Source organism: Urocampus carinirostris, chromosome 18, assembly GCF_059441175.1.
Source record: "Urocampus carinirostris isolate Australia breed hairy pipefish chromosome 18, RoL_Ucar_1.0, whole genome shotgun sequence".
Lineage (NCBI taxonomy): Eukaryota > Metazoa > Chordata > Actinopteri > Syngnathiformes > Syngnathidae > Urocampus > Urocampus carinirostris.
Genome location: NC_142366.1, coordinates 20,529,603 through 20,551,339, shown reverse-complemented (window position 1 = coordinate 20,551,339; position 21,737 = coordinate 20,529,603). Strand labels below are relative to the sequence as shown.

At 36.5% G+C, this 21,737-nt stretch overlaps 1 protein-coding gene across 1 annotated transcript in view; it reads right to left on the bottom strand.

Moving 5' to 3' along the window:
* The window catches only part of zfhx4 (zinc finger homeobox 4), a 227,581-nt gene extending 206,218 nt beyond the window's left edge, over window positions 1-21,363 (bottom strand). The window contains exon 1 of the mRNA XM_088321850.1: window positions 21,291-21,363. The gene's annotated coding sequence lies outside the window, so the exon portion shown is untranslated. The remainder of the gene's footprint in view (window positions 1-21,290) is intronic.
* Window positions 21,364-21,737: the final 374 nt, after the last annotated feature.

Sequence of the window (21,737 nt, the reverse complement as noted above, 5' to 3'; positions counted from 1 at the left end):
TTTATATTTATTTGTACAGCATATATTTGTAAGCCTCTAAACCTCTGCAATAACATGTATTTTCTTCTCGATAAGCTCAAGAAATTTCATATTTAAATATCCACTTCTATTTGTGTCCAACGATAGCCTTTAGATAGCGAGTTCCAGATAACACAGGAAAAGGCCTCACACATACCTGCAGCAAGTGTAAATAGAACACACGGGCAGGATTTGCCGGAGTGTCTGCTCTCCTCCCCAATACAAATGAACAATTTGTTTTCCAATTCTTTGCAAACCTTCATCTCAGGCATTCAGCTTTGAAGTAGATAGGGGTAAGGAGGAGGAACCCAGGGAGGGGCCCCGTTCGGATTGTACGATCTCGTGTTTGCCTTCAAAGGGCCCGGCTTGCTTACAAATGCGGCGGCAAGTGCAACACCTTCAAGGTAAAATTGATACATCTCGCTTTCATGGCAAAAAAACCGCGGTGAATTTAGACGCTTTTGGGATGCAAATCTGGTCAAACACGGCGAACGGGATCAAACTGCGCCGAGGAGATAAGAATATTTGGGGATAAGCCCGGAGGTAATTGCATTCATAACCCTGCGCTTGTGTTCAGTTCGGCTTCGTTACGACTGATTGCTAAAGTATTTTCGACTGAGAAGACTCTTTGATAGTGTTGTTGTGTTTTTGGGCAAGACAACACTACTTTTTCCTTCACAATAATTGTTTAACATCTACGGTAAGCCACTTTAAAGTTAGCAAAATGTCATGATAACTGATTTGGATCACCTGTGCCCGCTCGTTTGGTGCCAGTCGCTGCGGGCTTCCTGATTGGTTCCCTGTCCTTTTTAAGCCCAGTGCTTTCACTCGCCTGTTGTCGGTCCGTCAGCAAACCTCTGTCCCTAAAAGGCAAGCACTTTGACCCTGACCCCCATCGGTCCCGCTTTTGCACCCGTTTTTCCACCCGTCCATTCCTGATCTCCCCATTTGTCTCCGGCTACCACCTGTTTTTGACCGTGACCACCTTTGCTCTCCCGTCCCGGCTTACACCCCTTTTTGATCACGACCACGTTTTTGCTCTCCTGTCCTGGCTATCGACCTGTTTTTTTCATCCTCGACACCGCCATCTCCAGAAGATCCACTTCCGTGCTCGAACACGTTCCGATTCTGCGAGCGGCTTGCTTCTCGCGAGCACCGGATCGCGGGCGCTGCCTTTCCTCTTTATCTCAATAAATTTGTGGTTAACGTTACGCATCTGGGTCCTAACACTAAACACTTTCGATAATCTATTTTAATTGATTTCTATCGATATGTTGTTGCAGGCCTGGTCATAATGGTATTTTTCATTTTTTTTTAATTGTAAAAAATCTGTAGAGATTAGCATGCAGAAACCTTACTCTTTAATGAATCCATTTTATTGAAATTTTTATGTTATATAATTTTTATAGTTTTCAAGAAACCATTTAATTTTTATGCATTTAATTAAATAAAATACATTAATTACTGGATTTGAATACAAAAATGATTGTTCTTTTCCTTCACAAATATATTCAGGTTGTCACAGTTGCCATGGCGCCCAATTGGCCCCGCCCGTGTGGCGCCCGTGTGGCGCCAGCTGCGGCTCTTTGACTGATTGGCTTTTCTTCAATTTAAGCTCAGTGCTCTCACTCACCTTTTGTCAGTCCATCAACGAACCTCTGCCACGCAAGACGTAGCTGTTTCATGTTGGTATTCCCTGTCCGGTATTGTTCCCGTTTATTTCATCCTGTTTAATATCAGTTTCCAGTTTCGTTCCTGTACAGTTTGTCCTGTTTAATTTCAATATCCTGTTTTGATATCAATCCTGTCCGTCCCGTTGTTTTTATCAGTTTCCAGTTTCGTTCCTGTCTAGTTTGTCTGGTTATTTTTGATATTCTGTTTCGATATTAATCCTGTCCGTCCCGTTGTTTCTATCAGTTTCCAGTTTCGTTCCTGTCTAGTTTGTCCGGTTTATTTTTGATATCCTGTTTTGATATTAATCCTGTCTGTCCCGTCCTGTCTGGTATCGACCCCATCTGTCTGATATCTGCTCGGGCAATTAGTATCGATCTTGCTGGCCTCTGGCATCTTATCATTCCACGCCAGACTGCTGCCTAACATGCATGACTCCCCATTTCCCGTAAAATAAAAGGCTTGTGTGAGAAACATCACGCATTTGGGTCCTGATCCTGTTCCGGTTCATGAAACAGGTACAGGGATTTAAAAATACTCCTAGAAGTACAACATTTCTTAAAACTTACTCAAGTAAATGTAACGGAGTGAAGGACCCACCTCTGGTCACCAGCGATCATTATTTTTCCCGTTTCCCCCAAAATTTGCCTCCAACTCTTTAACGAGATCGACATATCGGAATGCAAAGTGGTGGATTACGAGCAGGGTTGGGTAGGGTTACTTTAACTGGATTACTTTCAATTACTTTTGGATTACTCCAATACCAAATATGCTAATAAAAGACAAAAGAAACTAAATATGAATACAATGACTAAATTTTGTGCAGGCTTGTGGAGTAACGGAATACATGGAACGGCAAAAATGATGTTGGCAAGCTGTTTGGATTTATTTTCATTTTGTTTCTGTCGCATTTTACGTTAGTTTTAACGGAGATCAAAGCCAGGAGAGAAAGCTTACCACGTGTTGTGAGTCATAATTTTATTCATATTTTTTTTTTGTCTTTTATTAGCATATTTGGCATTGGAGTAATCCAAAAGCAATTGAAAGTAATCCAGTTAAAGCAAGTTTACCCAACACTGATTACGAGCGGCGTCGTAAAAACGATTCGCAGCATCAGTTTGGAGAAACACTTTAGGCAAGGAGACAAACAACAGAAACGGGAGAAAAAGACAAAAAGGAAAAGTCATCAATTGTCCATCTGCTGTGGATGACATCCCTCGCACCTTCCCTGTCATGTTTGTCTCATCTGCTTGGATGGACAGCGCCTTCCTCTTTGCCTTCTTTGGGATGACTGCCTCACTCAAGTCCCTCAAGACACCTTTCTTCCCTTCCGTCTATCGCCTCTTTCTTCCTCTCTGATGCTTCTATCTATCGCAAACTTTATGGTTTAGTTACCAACCCCTTCCCTTTCACAATACTCACCTCTTTTACTTTCTGATTTCAGCAGGGCCACCGATTCCATGTATGCCCCGAGACCAGTGGTGGGAAAACTACAGCAGATATACTACTGAAAATCTACTGCAAACACACTATTGTAGGAATACTACAAGCATACTAAGGCACGAAAATGCTGCTGTAGAAATACCACAAGAATGCTAAGAAAATACTACTAAAATCCAACTATAGAAATACTACAAGAATACTATCAAATTACTGCTGCAGAAATACTACAGGCATACTACGGTATAAAAATGCTGCTGCAGAAACACTACAACAATGCTACAAGTATACAAATAAAATGCAACTACAGAAATACTACAGCAATATTATTGAAATGCTCCGGCAGAAACACTACAAACATACTATGGTACAAGATGCTCCTGCTGAAATACTACAGGCATTATACTGTACAAAAATGCTGCTGCAGAACTACTACAAGCATACTACGGTACAAAAATGCTGCTGCAGAAATACTACAAGGATACTAAAGTAGGAAAATGCTGCTGTAGAAATACGACAAGGATACTACGGTACAAAAATGTTGCTGCGGTAATACTACACGCATACTACGGTACAAAAATGCAACTGCAGAAATACTACAAACATACTACGGTACAAAAATGCAACTGCAGAAATACTACAAACATACTATGGTACAAAAATGCTGCTGCAGAAATACTACAGGCATACTACTGTACAAAAATGCTGCTGCAAGAACAGTACAGGCATACTACGGTACAAAAATGCTCCTGCAGAAATACTACAGGCATACTATGGTCTAAACATGCTATGGCAGAAATACTACAAGCATATTACGGTACAAAAATGCTGCTTCAGAAATACTACAAGCATACTACGGTAAAAAATGGCTACTGCAGAAATACTACAAGCATACTACAGTACAAGAATGCTGCTGTAAGAACACTACAGGCATACTACGGTACAAAAATGCTGCTGCAGAAATATTAGAATCATACTACCGTACAAAATTGCTCCTGCAGAAATACGACAAGCATACTACGGTATAAAAATGCTCCTGCAGAAATACGACAAGCATACTACGGTATAAAAATGCTGCTGCAGAAATACTACAAGCATACTACGGTATAAAAATGCTGCTGCAGAAATACAACAAGCATACTACAGTACAATAATTGCTGCTGCAAGAACACTACAGGCATACTACGGTACAAAAATGCTGCTGAAGAAATACTACAAACATACTACGCTACGAAAATGCTTTTGCAGAAACACTACAAGAATGCTACAAAAATAATGCTGCAAATATACTATAATACAGAAATACTACGACAGAAATACTACAGACATGCTCCTAAAGAAATAATAAAAAAATTATATTCCAAAAATACTACTGCAGAAATACCAAAAGAGTGCTGGAAAAAAAACTGCTAGAATACTAGAGGAGAAATACTGAAAATATACACAAATTCTACAAAAATCTTGCTACAGAAATAATGCAAAAATCCATCTGGGAAATATTTCAAGAATACTACAAAACATTTTTTCAGAAATACTACAAGAATACGACAAAAATACTGCTGCATAAATACCTCTACAGATATACTACCACATAAATACTACAGACATGGTTGGAGAGAAATACTAGAAAAAACTACTCAACCAAAAAAAAAATACCACAAACATACTGATGCAGAAATACTACAAGACTGTTACAAAGTTATTACTAAAATCCAACTCCAGAAATACTACAAGAATACGAAAAAAATGCTGCAGAAGTACTACAAGAATGCGAAAAAAAACTGCTGCAGTGATACTTCAGAATGACTACAGACATGCTTCTAAAGAAATACTACAAACATCTTACTCCAAAAATACTACTGTAGACATACCGTAAGAGTACTAGGTCATGCTACTGCTGAAATACTACAAGAATACGAGTTAATACTGCTGAATATATAATAAAACAAATATTACATACAGGGCAGCACGGCGGCACAGTGGTTAGCGCTTGTGCGGCACAGTTCATGTCATGGGAACCTGTCGTGGGTTCAAATCCAGCTCCAGACTTCCTGTGCGGAGTTTGTATGTTCTCCCCGTGCTTGCGTGGGTTTCCTCCGGGCACTCCGGTTTCCTCCCACGTTCCAAAAAAATACATTTCAGGTGAGTCCCTAGGTGTGAATAAGCGAATCAGTTGTCTGTCCCTGGGTGCCCTGCGATTGGCTGGCAACCAGTTCAGGGTGTCCCCTGCCCACTGCCCGGAGATGGCTGGGATGGGCTCCAGTATCCTACTATCGAAATGCAACAATAAATACTACAAAAATCAACAATAGAACAGAAATACTACAATGATACGGCCGGGTCTACATTACTCATGATTGCAATTCCCTTTATAAATACAGTACACCTTATAAACACAAGGCGGCACCTATTTACTCACAGCAGGATAGGATATGTAGTATTAAAAAGATAATTTACAATACAATACAAACAACTTTTTTTTCATTTTCCCACTTGCAGAAAATTTAGTGTTGATTGTTGTGCGTAGCCGTATTTTTCCTTTTTCCCCCGTACCCCAAAAAAATATTCGCCGTCTACGAAGTATACAAAAACATAAAATACGAGAAAAACGTTGACATGTATGCACCCCCCCCCCCCTTTCACTATACTCTTTTACTTTCTCATTTCAGCAGGGATACGAATTCCACGTATGCCTCTAGACAAAATGTCTGACCGTGTCTGTCTGCAGCCGCCTATGCCATCACACAAAAAAAAAAACCCTTGGGGAAAATACAAAACTGATTAATTTTTTGGGGTGCTGGAGTATTTTGAAGTATATTGAGGTATTTTCTACCCCCCCTAAAAATTCTTACATTATTAAATGAAATGCAGCTGTGGCTCGAATGGAGTTGCCTTACATTATTATTACTTTTTTTTATTAAGATTGGGCCGAGACAGGGAGTGGCGTAGATGCCCCTATTCAATTTATTTTGTGGTATTTTTGTTTTGTAGTATCACTGTAGTAGTATTTTTTTCTTTTCAAAATAAAGGCAAAATAATGGAGGACATCTTTAAGTATTAATTTTCATTATTTAGTTGTAGTATTTTTGTAGTATTTTTGTAATATTTTCATTGTAGTATTGTTGTAGTATTACCCTAGTGTTTTTTGTGGTAGTTTTTTAGTATTTTTTGTTATTTCTGTAGAAGTCTTTTTGTAGTATTACTCAAGTAGTATTTCTGTATTATTATTATAATGGTGATATTTGTGTTTTAACATTGTAGTCGTATATCTTTTATTACTATTGTAGGGTATTTCTGTAGTATTTCTCTACTAGTATATTTTTATAATTGTATTACTGTAGTAGTATTTTTGTAGTATTTCTGTAGTATTTCTTTTTCTTTTTAAAATAAAGGCAAAATAATCTATGACACCTGTTTTAAGTATTAATTTTGTAATTTAGTTTTAGTAATATTTTAGGATTTTTTTTAAATATTTCCATTGAATTATTGTTGTAGTATTACTGTTTTGAGTTTTTTGTGGTATTTTTTCTAGTATTTTGTATTATTTCTGTGGAAGTATTTTTGTAGTACAGTATTACTCAAGTAGTGTGTCTGTATTATTATTGTCGTAATATTTCTGTATGAACATTGTAGTAGTATTTCTGTAGTATTTCTCTCGTAGTATTTTTGTATCATTGTATTACTGTGGTGGTATTTTTGTAGTATTTATGCAGTATTTTTTATTTTCAAAATAAAGGCAAACTAATCCATGATGTCCCTTTTTAAGTACTAAATTGGTATTAAGTTGTAGTAATTTTGTAGTATTTTTGTGTTATTTTCATTGTAGTATTGTTGTAGTATTACCGTAGTGTTTTTGTGCTATTTTTTTAGTATTTAGTATTATTCCTGAAGTACAATTTTTTTTAGTACAGTAATACACAAGTAATATTTCTGTATTATTATTGTAGTAACATTTGTGTATGAACATTGTAGTAGTTCTTCTGTAGTATTTCTCTAGTAGTATTTTTGTATCATTGTAGTACCTCGCCCAGCTATCGTCGAATCATTTGCCTTTGTGTTCACGCGCATGAATGCCCTATTCCCGTAAAATAAAGGTTCTGTGAAAACGTTGCGCGTCTGGGTCCTCCGTCTGTTTGGGTTCTGACATAATAGTTTTAGTATTTCTGTAGATTTTCATTTTTATTTTCAAAATTAAAGCAAACTGATCTATTATTTTAAGCATTACCTTTAATATTTAGTTTTGTGGGAATTTTGGAGTAGTGTACAATTTCAGTAGTAGCATTTTTATACTGGACACACAAAGGACACTAGGGACTAAGCTGGTCCCAAAAAAACAACAACATGCTTTTTATTAGTAGTACTTTAGTATTACATATATTCTCAAATTTGTACAATTTTCGCTCAGCTGGTCGGCTTGAAAAGCCTGACTGGCCACATGTGGCCCGCGGGCCGCTGTTTTCACACACCTGCCCTAAGACATAATTTTGAATTTTTATATAACTATACTTTTTCATATTTCTTTTAAAATGTAATCGTCATCAAAAATAACACGTGGCATTTTAGAATTGTGTTATAATATCAAGTATCATATTTGATAAAGTACATCACATTGTCATAAATCTATACTTTTTTAAGTTATACTATTCTCTATGCTTACATTTTTTCTGGGAAGAAGTTTTTTTCTCCTGCCCTACTGGCAACGACGGGGCAGTTTTACAGCGCAGCGGTCTGAATGTTAAACTTATATTTAATGTATGACATTTCACACAAATCATCCGGCCACAGACATGACCCCTGGGGTATTCCACAGATTGCTTTTTCAGTACATCAGCAACTGTGGAATTGTTCGTCCAAGGAAGAGAGTTTGGGGAAAAAAGAGGGGGCAGACAAAAAAATGCTTTGAAATTTGGCGGAATGATCGCTTTCTTGTCAAGTTGTCCGTCCCGGGTTGTTTTTGTTATTTTTTCCCAACGATATCCTGATCGCGGGGCGTGCCTAACTGAAAACATAACAGAGCAGAGAGCGCACCCTACAATAAATATACACGCAGATATCTGCCTAGTATAATTATTTTTGACATTTGTTTTTGAATAGATAAGTTTTATCAAATTGAAATGCCTAGAATGAAAACAATTCATGTCTTTGGTCCCTTTTTTTGAGCGCTAACTTAGTTTTGTAGTAATTTTGTAGTACATTTGTAATATTTTTCGAATTATTCTGGAAGTAGGCACACAGACCCTGGGGACAAAGCTGACCACCGAGAACAAATTTGTTTTTATCAGTGTTCAAGTATATACTATTATTTATAACAATAAATTATAGTGATACCACAGTTTTTTCCTGTGGTATGACTGTAGTAGTATCTCTATAGTATTATTATGTCAGTATTATTTCTGTAGAATTTCTGTAGTAGCAATTTAGGATGACATTATTACTGAATTATTATTTTTGTAGTATTTCTGTAGTATTTCTTGAAACTTTTCGTTATTTGTTTAAGCATATTATTGTATTAGGTTCGTGTTTTAAGAACTGAATTTGTTATTAAGTTTTCTAGTAATTTTGTTGTATAATTTTTGTATTTCTCTAGTATTACCACAGTTGTATTTCTGTAATAGTATTTTTGTAGTTCTGCAAGATTTATGTTGCAGTATTTCTGTAGTAATATGTTTTATTATAGTATTTATGCAATAGTATTTATGTAGAATTTCTGTAATAGTACTTTTTAAAAACCGTATTATTGTAGTAATATATTTGTAGTATTTCTGTAGTATCACTATAGGAGTATTTCTGTAGTATTTATTTATTTTTATTTTTGTGGGATTTCTGTAGTAATATGTTTGTATTACAGTACATCTGTATTAATAATATAGTTTTACTGTTGTACTATGTTTGCAGTATTCCTTTAGTAATACTTTAGTAGTTATTTTGTAATATTTCTGTGGTGGTATTTTGTACTATTTATGTAGTAGTTTTGTAGTATAACTACCCAACTAGTTGTTTCTGTAGTAGTAGTTTTGTAGTTTTAATGTAGTTGTATTTTTGTAGTATTTCTATAATTCTGACTTTTTTGTATATATGTTGTAGTCGTTTTGTAGTATCCCTGTAGTAATATTTATGCAGTAGTATTTCTGTAGGGTTCCTGCAGGAGTGTTTCTGTAGAATTTCTGTGGTGTTATTTTCATATCCTAGTAAATTGGCATTAGTATTTTTTGTAGTAGTATTTTTTAATGTAATTGTTGTATTTTTGTAGAACCTTTTGTTTAATACTGTTTCTAAAGATTTGTTTTTTATTCCTGTAGTAGTAGTTTTGTAGTATTACTGTATTAGTGTTTATGCAGTAGTATTTTTTAGGGTTTATGTTTTAAAATAATATGATGGGTTTATCTTCTTAAGCACCACATTTGATACTTAGTTTTGGAAAAAAATGTAGTATATTTCTACTATTTATGTTTTTAATCATTTTTTTCGATTAATTCTGCAGTAGTCTTTTGTGTAACGTTACTGTAGTTGTATTTTTGTAGTAAATCTGTTGAAATGTATCTCTCATAGTATTTTTGTATTGTACTATTAATGCCGCAGTATTTCCACAGTATTTCTAGAGAACCTGTATTTCAATTTTCTTTTCAACATTAAAGCAAAATAATACATTTGCTCTAAACGCCAGATGAGATATTTAGCTTTATAGTAATTAAGTAGTATTTTCGAGGCTGCATGGTATACCTGAACATAATAAGTGGTACAAAACAAGATTGAAATGCGAAATAATGATGCCGCCTTTCCTACCTTTAATTTAAAAAGGAGTACAAACCCTGTATATATCGCACATTCGATTCCCTTGCCGGGCCTGCACAGTATGGAAATAGTGGCGAGTACAATAAGTTCATGAATACGCAGTAAGGGGAGGCCGGAGAAAAAAAAAAGCCGCTGAAAATAAATACAGGGTTACAGCAAGCTTTTCAAACTGCTGAAAACCGTACAAGCAAAAGGGAAAAAAAAAAAAATCAACATTTTCTGGGCCCCACTTGTCAACTCAGCCTTGCGAAAACAAAGTATGGATAGCAAGTGACTGGAGTAGGGGTCATCCATTTTATGTGAAGGGACATTTTTCAACATTTTGGCACGTTTTGTGGCAGCGCCGTCCACTAAATCAGCATCACTCTCAAGGTTAGAGAACACGAGTTGGGAGTTAAGGAGCATCAGGGCTTGCTTACCTGTCACACTCGGAATAACACGGATACGCATCGTGAATATGCGCAAACGTGTGTTTCTTTTTATATTTGCCTTTATATAGATTGTTTCGTCAAACTGCAAAATAATTTATTAGGTCCCTGTTATAATATGTAATATTTGTGTAGTATTTCAAAGAGTAGTGTTTCTGTAGTATTCCTGTAATATTACTGCAGTTGTTTTGTGGCATTTCTGTTGTATTTTTGAGGATTTTTGAAACCAGTATTGTTGTAGTATTACTGTGGTGTTTTTTCTTAAATGTTTCATTCGTATATCTGTAGACGTCTTTTGTATAATAGTATGAGAGTAGAAGCATTTTTGAAGTAGCAGTATTTCTTTTTCTTGTCCATATTAAAGCAGAGTACCATATCAGGTACCCGTTTTAAGCGCTAGGTTTGAGTTTGAATGTTTACGTTTTGTAGTCATTTTGTAGTAGTCATTTTGTAGTAGGTTTGTATTAGTATTTCTGTGGTATTATTATTGTCACATGGTATTAGTATTAGAAGTATTTTTTAAGTATTTCAGGAGAAGTATCTTTGAAGTATTTCCATCATAGTGTTTTTGTAATATTTCTCCAGTACCGTTTTTTTGGTATTCATGGAAAATTTTGTAGAATTTCTGGAGTAGTATTTTTTTTAGTATTACTGTAGGATTTATAGAGTCGTAGTTTTGTATTAAAGTATTACTGAAGGGGTTTTTCTTTTAGTATTTTTGTACTAGTATTTTTGTACTAGTATTTTTGTAATATTTCTGGAGTACAATTTTTGTTTTATTTCCATGGTGCTTTTGTAGTACTTCTGTTGTACTTTTGTACTATTTTTGTAGGTGTTTTAGTAATATTTCTGTAGTATTTTTGTAGTATTACTGTAGTAATATTTCTTTATTGGTAGTTTAGCAGTATTACAGTATTTTTGGAGTATATCTTTTGTATTTTGGAACATGTCTATAGGGGTATTTTGTAATGAGAGAATACATTAAAGGATTTTGAACTTGTAAGGGCAAATGGGACAAGACCCAACCTTTAGATAAAAAAATCCAAACTGTTGAAAATCCCTCCCCTGAGCTCTTTCTCCTAATTAAAACTGCTAGCTTGCAGAATTAGGTCTGACCTAAAGGGTGTGGGTATCAAAGAACAGCAGCATGATTGGCCGATAATGATAATGAGCTACACATTTCATAATAGTCAAAACAACAAACAACAATGTGTAGTAATAGTCAAAATGATAAACTGGAATCCTATGCAATCTCTTCTAGCTGTCAGGACCATAACAGAAACAGGACCCAATTGCGTTACGTTTCTCACAAGTTTTATTAAAGGAAAGAGGAAGGGCTGCGCCCGCGATCCGGCGTTCGCTAGGTGCGGAAAGCAAGTCGCTCTCGTACCCGGATAGTGATCCGAACACGGAAGTGGATCTTCCGTAGCGAGCGATGGCGGTGTCAAGGACGGAAAAACAGGTCGATAGCGGGACAGGAGAGCAAAAACATGGTCGGGGTCAGAAACAGGCCATAAGCCGGGATGGGAGAGCAGACGTGGTCGGGATCAAACAGGTCTTAGTATTCGGAGACAGACGGGAGCAAAAACGGGACAGGTGGGAGTCAAGGTCGAAAAAGGCTTGCCTAGTATTCACTGAGGTTCGCAGACGGGCTGACCACAGGGGATTAACAGGGCTGAGTTAAAATAGTGACAGGGAACCAATCAGGATGCGCAGCGGGTGGCGCCAAATGAGCGGGCACAGCTGAGTCACATCGGTAATCATGACACTAGCATTAAAAACATCATAATAATAATGTATACTCCTTTAATTAGCTCAGATTGTTCTGCCATAGTATAAAGATATTCTAATCAGCACCTATCTTTTGTAGTTTTCATCTTATTGACAAAGGAACAGACCGCATCGCAATATCTACTCACTTGACTTCATAACCATTCGAATCAATCCCTACATAAAAATAATACACTCTACCCACGCTCGTATTCATGAAATATTTAGATAACATCAAGGCTAAAGAAATACTTAAAACTCAGAACACAACACTATTTGCACGCTCATGATAAACAAGTGTGATGCGAGTGTGTGCTGTCTAATTATGCAGACACGTTTGATAGGGATAAGAAATGTCAACATTGTAAACACTACAAGGCAGATGAAAAGGGAAAATCATAGAGTGGAGTGTAGTAAAGCCCCCTTGAAACCGCATGCCCGAACACACAAATACTCACAACTCCCAACCACAGCCTACAGCATAATTAGCCGTTTTTCCTTAGAGAGTTGGGAAAACCTGGTCCTAATTGGAACCCAGTTGGGACTTTATATGGATTAAAATACACGAGTAGGAGAGTAACTCATAAACAACTAAAGTTAAAATAGCGCAATGAGTCAGTGACTTCAACGATTTGGATTTAAGTTAAAACCCGGTAAGATGCACGGTGTTTCCCTTTCGGCCCCTTCTGTTATTATCAGTGTTCGTTTACCTCTGAAAAATGATGAGTCCCGGGGACTCGCATGCTCAAAAATCTATGGGTCCCAACAGAGAACTATGGGTCCCCAAAATTTAGTGTGCTCCATGCCCTTACAAACTGTCGAATTTTCCCTTACAAAATACAAAAAATCTTTTTTTCTTTCAAACATGTTTGTTTATGTAGTTTAACATGTTTTATTGTACATGAAATGAAATGATCTGCATTTCTATAGCGTTTTTCAAGTCAATGACTTCCCAAAGGGCTTTACAATGTGCTCCACATTTCCCAATAGCGGCCTTGCAGCCATGTAAGGCGCTAACCTGCTTATTGGGGGTATTAGGGGTTCAGTGTCTTACCCAAGGACACTTCGACATGTAACACGGACGAGCCGGGATTCGAACTGGGATCCCTTGATCCCAAGACGAGCGCTCTACCTCCTGAGCTACTGCCGTCTGCTCTCCGTCCCGGCTTATGACCCGTTTCTGACCTCGACCTACATGTGTTTCCTTATATCAAATATATTGTTTATGAACATTTTGTTGTGAGACACTGAGTTGCTCGACATGAATGAGGTTTATTACAAAAAAAAATAAAAAATTAAGTCGCTTGGACGTTCACTGTAATATAAAAAAATACATGCAAATATAATTGAGTAGAATAATACATTTTCTTATTAATTCTCATTCTTATTATTCTTATTAATTCATTTTCTGCATTAAATTATTGTTGGTAATATACTGATTAAAAGGGATCACCTCAAACCTGTCTTTTTTCATTTTCTCCTTTTATACTTCCTTTTTTTCTTAACTTCTTTATACAACATAATCATTCGTAATATAATGCATCAAAGCAAGTGAGCCGTTTGAGAGCCGGCTCTCTGTAATGAGTTGAGCCGAAAAAGCCGGTTCTCTAAAAAGAAACGGACTTTCACTACACAACTCGAACCGCGAGACCAAAACAACAATGGCGGATCTGCCTCACGAAAAGTTTGGAGTGCGGTAAATCTTTGTAAAAAATGATAATGACAATTTTGTGTCAAAAAAGTTGCGTCCCGGGAACGCACGTTGATTTGACACAATGCGTCCCCAGCAAAAATAATGCGTCTAGGACGCAGGGACGCGGGCAAACGAGAACACTGTATAATGCTCAGTTTTTTTCTTTCACCGTATTTTTTGAACCACCGATTACACCGGATCAAAAGCCCAATGCTGAAATTTAAGAACGAAACTCAATTTTGACTTAGTGAGACCTGCACCGGGTTTAAACAGCTATAAAATGGACCAATTCTCGCACACATTCAGCTGTGTTGAAGATTAAACAGTGGATTTAGGCTTATAATCATTATTGTTATTATTGTTATTGTCACGGTTGCCAGGGCACCCAATTGGCCCCGCCCGTATGGTGCCAGCTGCGGCTCATTGACAAATTGGCTTTCCATCTTTTTAAGCTCAGTGCTCTCATTTTTCCTTTGTCAGTGTCACAAAAGCTCTGCCCCACAAAATGTGGGTTTTGTTTTCCTGTTGGTATTCCCTGTCCGGGATTTCTCCCGTTTATTTTTGTCCTGTTTATTATTCTCTCCAGTTTCTGTTCCCGTCTAGTTTGTCCTGTTTATTTTCGATATCATTATCTATCCTGTCTGTCCCGTCCTGTCTGGTATCGATGTATATTTCCCTTCCCGTCGCATTTGATGTTTTCTGATTTTGGTCAATGATACAGGGTTTTTTGAATGAGCAATCATTGCATGATTACGGTAGTAAACTTTAACACCTGGTGTATAAACGCGAACCGAACCTTTTAGTCATTTTTGTTGGTAAAAGTCCGTGCTAGACACAAATAAATACGGTAAAACACAGTATCAGCTGCGCTGTTTCGAGGCCAATTACAAAATCATTTCCCATCCTTCTTTCTTTATATTCATTTTTTTCTTTTTATTGGTGTTCAATTTCCTTGACTTAAGCTGTTGTTTAACGGACAGCGTTGTGACAAGAGAGGAGTTTGCCATCAGATTGAAGCCGCTTGGCCTTTTTTTTGCCAATTTGCCGGCAGCATCCTCTGTACTTGTGAAACGGCCAATTAGCTGACCATCTGACAGAGACTCTCGGACAGTGGCTATTAAAACATCGGCACACACTCGCACACATACATGCATACACAACAGTCAAGTCCAGCTCGAATATGACTTCACACAGAGTTTGGGAGGGGTTACTTTAAAAATGTAATCCGATACAGTTACTTGTTACCTGTTGAAAATAGAGAAAACAACCGTATCCGAATACTTTAATATTGCAGCGATGTAACTTGATTACTTGTGATTACTTTTGGATTACTCCAATACCAAATATGCTAAAAAACGTCTGCATATAAATCAAAATCAATAAGATTTCTAAATGTTGTTTAGTAATTTCCACCGCTTACCTCAGTAGGGTCGCGGGGGTGCTAGAGCCCATCTCAGCTAGCTTCAGGCAGTGGGTAGGGGACACCTTGAACTGGTTGCCAGCCAATCACAGAGCACACAGAGACGGACAACTCACATGCTCATTCACTCCTAGGGACAATTTGGACCAGCCAATTAACCTGGCAAGCATGTTTTTTGAATTTAGGAGGAAACCGGAGTGCCCGGAGGAAACCCATGCAAGCATGGGGAGAACATGCAAACTCCACAAAGGAGGGTTTTACCCAATGACATCAGAACTGTAGTGGACGCGCTAATCACTCCGCGCCGTGCCGCCCTATGTATGTTTTTATTGAGAAATATAAAACTTTCTTTTTCAAATTGGAGACATTATATCATAAGTTTTGGTTCACATGTAGAACACATTAGAAACCAAATACTGTTTTAAAAACACCGAGTGTTCTTTTTCGAAAGTTCCAACAAACTCTGGGATGTCTTGTATCCAAGTTCAAGATGCCAAACCTCATGACTGTCAATAACCACAACAGATTCAGGATCCAATCGCGTGACGTTCTCACACAATCCCTTTATTTTATGGGAAATGGGGAGTCATGCACATTAGGAAGCCGGTCTGGCGTGGAAGGACAGTGAGCCAGAGACCGACGAGACCGATTCCAATAAGGATGGAGTCGATTACGGACAGGACGGGACAGACAGGATTGACAACGAATAAGGCTATTGAAAATAAACAGGAGAAACTAGACAGGAACAAAAACTGGAGAAACTAACAACAGGACAAAAACAGACGAAAACAAAACTGAAACCCGAAATTAAACAGGACAGAAATGAACAGAAACAATACCGGATAGGAAATAGGAAGACAGGACCGAGTCAGAACCCACGTCTTGTGGGGCAGAAGTTCGTTTGACAGGCAGACCCTGAAGCGGGCGGGGCCATTTGGGCACCATAGCAACCGTGACACACTCGGGCGCGGCCAATTGGGCGCCATGGCAACCACGACAATGACAATATTCATTGACCAGGCTTAGTAAAATATTTCCACACTAAAACAATACAGTGATCATATAGTGATTTTGAACATCACTCAACTGCAACATACCAAAAGAATACAAATCATTCATATTTATTAAACGTCCTCGAATGCATCACCAGCGTCACCCTCACAAAACTTCAGGCTCCCACCGATTCAACCAAATGAGTACTACATTTAAATAGTATAGGCAAAATACAAACAAAAGAAAAGTGCTTTTACCTTTAACACAGTGTATGATTTAGTGATTTGTACAATCTGCTCAGGAGATTCGAACATTACTACAACTCTGTGTCTCCAGTTTCAGTGATTAGGATCATAATAGACACACACAGTCTATTGGTGCATTATGCATATGTAAATATAATTTTAAATAACATTGGAATTCTGCACAGGAATCCTTATTCTTACTAAATGTAACTGTAATTTACATCTGGCTACACAACTGTCAAGTGCAACTCAGTTTTTGCACCTAGATATCACCCCTCACCTTGCACTCACAATTAAGACGGGCGTGCAAACAAAGGCGTGCAGTCATTTTCCTCGCCAAAAAGACATGCACTATGACTTCTTCGCCTCCTCCCATACCTGTTTATAAACTTAGCTCCGCCTCCTAAGCATTTTTCTTCGGACTTCTACCTACGAGGGTATCTAAGACCGATCCATCCATGTGTAGGGATAAATGTTTAATAAAGGCCTGCAAATACATGCCATATAAATAAATGAACACATCAATAAATCACCTAACTATCTGACAGTGATGGAATTTATTTATTTATATGTGCACTTTGTGATTAAGTTTGTCCTTTATTGTTTTTAGTAATTGTTCTGCTATATATGTTGTCGTATTTTTTTTTGTATATTTTTGTGATTAAATCAGGTATTTTTTTCTTTTTTTTTGCCATTAAGTATTTTGTTATTTATTTGGTCCTGTATTTGTCGTGCATTTTGGGATGTATTTGTTTGTGTAGTTTGACATGTATCTCTTAATTTATTTTGTCATGCATTTTTTTGTGTATTCTTCACTTTGTTTTGTATTTTGTTGAGTGTTTTGCCATGTATTTGAATATTTGAATATCATTGTGACAAAATGCAAGACAGAATATATGACAAAATACACAACAACAAACATGACAAAATATATGGAAAAAAACACGACGAATGACAAAACACACAACAAAATGCACAACAAATAAAATACAGAAGCAAATAAATGACAGAATATACGATAAAATACATGACAAATGACAAAATACACACCGAATCAAATACATGAATAAATAAATGACAAAATAAATGACAAAATACACAAAAACATACATGACAAAAGAGACAATAAAATACACGACAAAAAATTAATACACTCTAAAATACATGACAAAATATATAATACAATACTCAACAAATGACAAAATACATGACAAAATATTCAATAAAATACACAACAAAACATTAACAAATGCACACCAAATTATATGACAAAATATACGATATAATACAAGACAAATGATGAAATACATGATAAAATATACAACAAAATGCACAACAAATAAAATACATAAATAAATAAATGACAAAATAAATGACGAAATGTATAAGTAAATTTATCAATGACATAAAAGTCATGTCTTTAGGTACTATGTGATTTGTGTATGTACTTTTTTATTTATATGGCTTATATTATTGGGTATTTATTCCTTTATACAATGATTTCTACATATGGCAGGATCAGTCCTCTATACAAGGCCTCCCTTTATCGCATTATGTCTTTTAATATAGGGAGTGTTACTCCTTAAAAAAAAATATATATATATATATATATATATAAAAAATATACTGTAAATAATAAAAAAAAGCTTAAAACAATATACAAAAAGAAAAAAAAACATTTTTAATAGGAAAAATGATCATTTCTCCTGTTTTACACATTTTTTTTGTTTTTCACCACTACATGATTACTTGTATTAATAATTTTCTCATTTATTAAATGGCCCTTGTAGTGATCTTGCATTGTAATCCCAAATACTAAAGCACTACTTAAAAATTAAGTACTAAATCCTGTTGATTGTCAGTCTTATTATCCCATAATAAATTACAAACATATAGCAATTATCGTTATTCGTGTAATGATACCAAAATTCATGCATTCTGCTCTATGTTGCAAAAGGGTACAAAATATACTATTTAATGCAAAAAAAATGATCATAGAGAATTAACAATTAGATAGAAAGATAAATATCTACATTTTTGGTGTTGTTTGCTATTAGATTCCTTTACGAACTATTGTTTTCTTTTTTGGGGTATTAATACCCAAAGTACACAGCGACTACTTACAAGTTGAGCACTTATACAATTGACTATCCCTTCTTATCTTTTTTACTTTCATATTAATTAAAAACATACAGTAAATCTTTTTTTTAATCTAATGGTATAATAATACACAAATATTTGTAATTTAATGCTATGATAATACATCAATATTTTCAAAGAACTGAGCAACATTTGATTAAAAAAATGTAATTAATTTATAAGTATTAGCTAAACACAGGGTGCCAAATAAAAATGCCAGCATTCATATTAAGAGGATACATATATATTTTTAGCAAAAATAACGAATATCATTGCAAAACAATAGATAGCATTCGAAACAACGATAACGGAATAAGAAACCAGCACAAATATATCGCCTTGCAGAAGCTTTTACCCCTGAAGTCTGCACCTTTAAGCAACACCCCTGCGCCACCCCTACAAAAGCCGCCCAAGCCTTCTAACCCAAACAACCCCCACCTCCCTACAAAACCCGTCTTTGTTGTCCATCAGTGGTTTGTTTTAAGCCTCTGCTCAGATAGCGTCACCCCTCTCCCTCCATGGTCAAGTTCAAGGGTCCTCGGGAAACACGCCGGGTGGTTATGCCAAGTGTGCATGTGTGTGTCTGGGTGCGTTTTCATGTGATTGGGCCTGATTTCTTCAATCTTACTCTTTAAAAAAAGTAACCCAGAAAGCCATGTAAATAGGAGGTCCCTTGGAAGTTAAAGGGATATTGTGTACAATCAGGGTTGGGTAGGGTTACTTTAACTGGATTACTTTCAATTACTTTTGGATTACTCCAATACCAAATATGCTAATAAAAGCCAAAAGAAACTGAATATGAATAAAATTATGACTCACAACACGTGGTAAGATTTCTCTCCTGGCTTTGAGCTCTTTGATCTCCGGCAAAACTAACACAAAATGCGACAGAAACAAAATGAAAATAAATCCAAAAAGCTTGCCAACATCATTTTTGCCATTCCATGTATTCTGTTACTCCCCAAGCCTGCAAAAAACTTTGGCATTGTATTCATATTTAGTTTCTTTTGGCTTTTATTAGCATATTTGGTATTGGAGTAATCCAAAAGTAATTGAAAGTAATCCAGTTAAAGTAACCCTACCCAACCCTGTGTAAGATACAGCGCCTCCTAGAGGTCAGAACATTTCTGCATCAAAAACATAACAATATTGATTGCAAAAACGAGCTTTTCACACAAACATGCAATTTTGTAAAATATTCATAGGTTGAGAATTTCACATTTATTTTACAGGACATGAGCCTCACCTAGAGGGAGCTGTCTTGATTGTCTGCCATCTTTCTGCTACGTGAAACCCCAATAACCCCAAAACATTATGAAAAGCTGACTTGGGTGATCGCTTTGAGTTTCGATAGTTTTTATTCTTCCATGTCCTTTGTAGCACTCGTTTTTGCTTGTATGACATAATACAGCAAGATTTACTGGTCAAATGATACACACTGTCCCTTTAAGAGAATATTGCTCGAAAGGCAACGTGTTAGGATGTCCCCAGTCTTGCTGGTATGCATCACACTTGAAGACATGCCCCTTGTTTTCACTACATTAAAAATAATTGAAACATCACATTTTTCAAAACGATATGTCTAAAGCAGTGTTCTCAAATGTGGTGCCCGCGGGCACCATTGTGTCCCTGATGATAGCACAGGTGCCCGCGGAACTTTTCTGTTTTGCTTTTTTTGTCCTTGATGGTTGCTGCAATACTGGTCCAAATTGCATTCACTTGTAATTGTTCCTTGGGGATTAAAGGTAACTTCAGCCTCCTGATACCAATGATACAGAGAGAGAGAGAGAAAGTAGCTCACCAGTGCTGGGTCATTGTGATTTTCTAGTAAAAAAATGTTTTGTAGTTGACTGGGCCCTACCTCCAATAATAAACAAGGTAATAATATAGTAACAACATAGTAATAACATGATTAGTTGTTACTTTAATTTAATTGAATTGTCTTTATTGTCATTCATAACAACATAGTAAATATTGTATGAAACAATATTAGACATGGCCCTCCAGGGTGCATGTACTGAATACTTTAAAGAGAAAAAAGGAGAAAAAAATATCAGGATGAAACGCAGAAACATTTTTTTTAACGTAGTGTTTAGAGACTGGTTTAAGTTTTGATAATGTTTGTGAATATAAAAAATTGTGCATCATAACAATAGTGCAATTAAAATAGGTGGAATAACATTTCTATCAACAAAATCCCCGAAATAGGTCAAAAGGTATACCTTTTCACATTTTTAGCAGAAACAAAAATGGCAAAAAACTGAAATTAAGTCAGTTTTGTGTGTTTAGGGCGGTGATGGTTTGGGGAAGAACCTGTCCCTGAACCTTTAGACATGCTCTTTGCACTTTTTAACAACAAAAAGGTTGGAGACCCGGGTCTTTTACGCTTTATTTTTGTTTTTGTTTTTTAATAACTAGAAACCAAAGTCCTCTATCCCATAGAAAAAAATGACAGACCCTCCTTCGGCCTATTAACATGTATGTGGGAGACAGCCACACACAAGAACAACCCCTGCCAATAGCCGTCACACGAAACCGTCCATCCATCCATCAGTTTCAACACAATATAAATAAATACGAATGTCATGAGAGCGCACGGGGCGGAAAGATTTTTCCTTTTCTAAAAAAGCATGCTTTAAAAAAATGCCGATAATAAAAAAAGAAAACGCAGCGACACCTACGCAGCGTTGGCGGTGCACCTGCTTCCTCAAGGTCTGTCGGCTGCAGTCAAAATGGTGGACGCAATAACGGCGGTCTTTGATTCCTAATATGGAGGAAACAATTCTATTTTTTTCCGGCGGGGCAGCTCAAAATTCAAGCTCTCTCTCCCTCGTTTTCACTCGCTCACTGACGTGCACACACAGCCTATCTCGGTCTATTTGGTGATATATGTGGACATCACTGTGCATGTCAGACACTGCAGGAAATTTAAGCAAAGGCAGATACTGTCTTATAGATGAGTACTATTGCAAGTGAATTTATACATTTTTCGTCTTTTGATACAAATGATTCAATGGATTATAGAGCGCATGGAATTAAAACTAGTGTTATGGCTAAGGTTGCATAAAAAGCATCAGAAAATAATGAAAACTTAGTAAACAAATGGCTTTTATTGTCATTATGCAATT